Source organism: Saimiri boliviensis, chromosome 15 (genome assembly GCF_048565385.1).
Source record: "Saimiri boliviensis isolate mSaiBol1 chromosome 15, mSaiBol1.pri, whole genome shotgun sequence".
Lineage (NCBI taxonomy): Eukaryota > Metazoa > Chordata > Mammalia > Primates > Cebidae > Saimiri > Saimiri boliviensis.
In genome coordinates, this window is record NC_133463.1 from 71,427,542 (window position 1) to 71,431,646 (window position 4,105).

The 4,105-nt window shown below is 39.8% G+C and overlaps 1 non-coding gene across 1 annotated transcript; it reads left to right on the forward strand.

Annotated features, from left to right (window-relative positions):
• The first annotated feature begins 3,699 nt into the window (after positions 1 to 3,699).
• Positions 3,700 to 3,805, forward strand: LOC120362447 (small nucleolar RNA U13). The gene has a single exon (XR_005578354.1). It is a non-coding gene; the product is annotated as a small nucleolar RNA U13 (small nucleolar RNA).
• Positions 3,806 to 4,105: the final 300 nt, after the last annotated feature.

Below are 4,105 nucleotides of genomic sequence, written 5' to 3' on the forward strand. Positions count from 1 at the left end.
TATGAAGAACTAATTTCACAAAGCTATTACGAGGCTGTAATGAGTTATGCATATGAAGAACTTTGAAGATTGTGTGGGATATATGTTAGTGGGATTTAATAAGTGTTAGTTATTGTTATTCACTTAACTATTGACTGACTGTGCAAATGATACTTCACGCATTTTTGTATGTAAATCAAATGAGAGAATGTATGCCCATTACTTAGAATGGTGCCAGAAGCCTTACAGATACTTAATAAATAGTAGCCATTATACCACGCAGCCATTAAAAAGGATGAGTTCATGTCCTCTGCAGGGACATGGATGAAACTGGAAACCATCATTCTCAGTAAACTGACACAAGAACAGAAAACCAAACACTGCATGTTCTCATCATAAGTGGGTGTTAAACAATGAGAACACACGGACACAGGGAGGGGAACATCACACACCAGAACCTGGGGGCTGGGGTGCTAGGGGAGGAATAGCAGGGGGTGGGGAAATTGGGAAGGGATAGCATTAGGAGAAATACCTAATGTAGATGACAGGTGATGGGTGCAGCAAACCACCACCATGGCACGTGTATAACTATGTAACAAACCTGCACGTTCTGCACATGTGCCCCAGAACTTAAAGTATAATAAATAAATTGTTTAAAATATAAGCAGTAGCAGTGGTAGTGGTGGCGGTAGCAGTACTTCAAAGCAGTTATGAATTTCAATAAATCTTTTAAATGGTCCATTTCAGCAAGTCACAATGCATGACACCCAAAAGCATCAGTAAAATTGCTAACATTGTAAATCCCATGGCTACAGTCCCTGTCCCACCCCAACCCTGAAAAAGAGATCAATGATCCATGGGTACTGGTCACAAAGTAAAAGTCAAAACCTGACCACAGTAAGTATGTATGGGCCCTGGCGTTGCTACCTGCCTAGGAACTGATGACCTGGGGTTTACAAGCTCTCCTGTAAATATGACCTGGCTTCTTGGCATAGAGTCTCCACAAAGTCACCACTGCACTACTACCTAAATAGAGATATCCCTCATTCTCTTTCTCTAAGTATAAGATGGAATCCAAACTTTGATAAAGCTTTCAAAAGACATCCTTCTCTCTAATTCTCCCCAAGGATCTCTGCTTTGCTCTGAGAGAATGGTAGGCAGCCATGTTTACCATTTCTTCTTATTATTATTACCTTCCTACATCTATTATCAATTCTGAAAACGTTCCCATTTCCTCTGAGCTACATGCTAAAACATCTTCTCACTCTCACCATAAAATCATTCAATGCTACAAGAGGATATTATAGACTTTCACATAAAAGGAGTAGATGGAACATAAACATTCTTTCTGCTCCTTCCAGAAATTCCGATAAAAATTACAGCCAAGGAAATTTTTTTTGAGATGGAGTTTCACTTTTGTTGACCCAGCTGGAGTGCAATGGTGTGATCTCAGCTCACTGCAACCTCCGCCTCCCGGGTTCAAGCGATTCCCTCACCTCAGCCTCACAAGTAGCTGAGACGACAGGCACCTGCCCTCATGCCCAGCTAATTTTTGTATTTTTGTAGGGATGCAGTTTTCACCATGTTGACCAGGCTGGGCTCAAACTCCTGACCTCAGGTGATCCACCCACCTCAGGCTCCCAAAGTGCTGGGATTACAGGCTTGAGCCACTATGGCCAGCTGGAAGTTTTTTTAAAGTATTAAACCTCAGTGAAAAAGATAACCAGAAAAAAAACATGAAAGAATAAAATCTGGAGCTCTAAAAAGCAGATGAACCAGTGATAACTCACTTAGCAGACCTGAGAAAGCTGAACCCCAAGCTGACAATAAGAGCAAGCCCGATTTCCAATGCAGAATACCAGGGTACCACTGGACGTGGGTAGAAAGCTGAGTCTGTTGACACGATGACTGGCCAGAAGTGTGTTTAAGAAGCAGATAGACCCCCCCAGGCCCCTCATCCTGCCCCTTCCCCAACCCAGCCAGCTGAAGGCTTATTCCCTGGAAAGGATAAAGCATAGTAGGGCACCTATGGCATTGTTGAGGGCAGGGACAGTGTATTGAACACAGGATGATGAAGTGAGAGGTCACACACTGAATATGAGGACCTCAGCTCTCAGAGCATAAGAAGCCAGACTTAACATGCTGCTTGCCAGAGACTGAAGCACACCTCTCCAGGAAGTGTATATACTTCAAGAAAAGATACAGCAGCGCTAGTAACAGAATTCCCCTGGAGAGGCAGATTGGCCAAATCACCTTACAAGTGGTGAATTCAGAGTTAACAAGTTCTCAGGTTCTACCCGCCTCACGCTGAGTTTCTAATTTGCTCTTAAGTGTCTCATTTCAAAGTGTTAACCTTAGTTGATGATCACCAGAACTCCAAGGAAATTTCCTAACTTGAAAAATACCGTTGGCCCTTTAACAACATGGGGTTAAGGGTACCAATCCCCGTGCAGTTGAAAATCTACATATAACTCTTGACTCTCCAAAAACTTAACTACTAATAGCCTACTCTTGACTGGAAGACTTATCAATAACATAAACAATCACTAAACACTTTTTTATGTCATATGGATGATATACTGTATTCCAACAAGAAAGCAAGCTAGAGAAAAGAAAATGCTATGAAGAAAATCATAAGGAAGAAGAAATGTCTGTATTATCTGTTGAGTGGAAGCAGATTATCACAAAGGTCCTTACCCCAAGTCATCTTCACGCTGAATACGCTAAGGAGGAGAAGCAAGAAGAAGGGTTGGTCTTGCTGGCTCGGGCAGCAGAAGCAGAAGATATTCCACATATTAGCAGACTCAGGCAGTTCAGACTCATGTTGTTCAAGGGCCAACTGTAAAAGGCCAAAATATTAGGAGGGGGAAAAAAGCAACTTATAGAAAACTCTGCAGAGAATAAAAACTTCGAAAGGAAACTATTACCAATGTCCTCAGATAAAAGGAGAAGTTATTCTAATTTCTTAAATAAAAACAATATTCTAGCAAAAGGAAAACAATTCTAAAACAAGAGAGTAATTACAAATTCAAATTTGACAGCTAGGATGAAAATTTCAGTCAAAGAGTTAGAAGATAAATTTAGGGAAATCTCTTAGAAAGTAGAATGAAAAGTCAAAGAGATGGAAGATATGATACAAAAGACAAGAAATGCAGAAAAGAATTCTAGGAGCTCATCAACTGAGTAACTAAAATTGCAGAAAAAGAACTTGAAAAATAGAAGAAAGAAAGACACAAGAAATAATCCAAGACATTTCTCAGTACTGAAGGGCATGAGTTTCTAGACTTAAAAGCCACAGTAAATAGATAAAATAGATAAATAGTCAGTACAATAGGTAATAAATAAATGGATACATTTAGATACAGTAGCTAATAAGTAAAATAGTCAGTACAATAGCTAAAAATAAATTCACACTAAGTTCCCTCATCTTAAACTTTCAGAACAATAGAGATAAAAGAGGCAATTTTAAAGCTTTTCAGAAAAAGCAAAAATGATTGCTCAAAACACCAAAATGACTGTGGATTTCTCAATAGCCACACTAGAAGCAAACAGATAATGTAACAATGACTTTAGAATTCTGTAGAAAAAAAATTATTTCTAGCCTAGAATTCTACACCTATCAAAGTTAACAATTAAATATTTGGATGGGACACAAACATTTCAGACATAAGTCTCAAAACAATTACCTGCCGCGAACCCATTCTCAGCAAGCTACTGGAGATCCTTTTGCAGTTCATATGCATGACGATTGGGTGTTCCTGTCCATGTGTGAGATGTGTGCCTCCCTCAAACCTTGTTATGATGTTGGCACATTTCCCATTTGAGCTGAAAAAGAAACAAAAAAAGGAAGCTACTAGATAAGTTCAAAATGAGGAGGCAAAGCAAGAAAGAGGAAGACGTGGAGTCTGGGAAATAAGAACATCAATCCAAGAAAGAGAAAGGAAATCCCAGAGATAAAGGCGAAGGGAGATCCAAGTACTGCCATGTACTCAGCCTGGAAATAAACTAGTCCAGGTTGGAGCAGCTCAGTAGGACACAGAAAAGATGACTAGGAGATGGCCTCCTTACAATACCTGATGTGAGTGAGTATATTGAGAGGAAATTTACAAACTTTCTCCTTATTGAG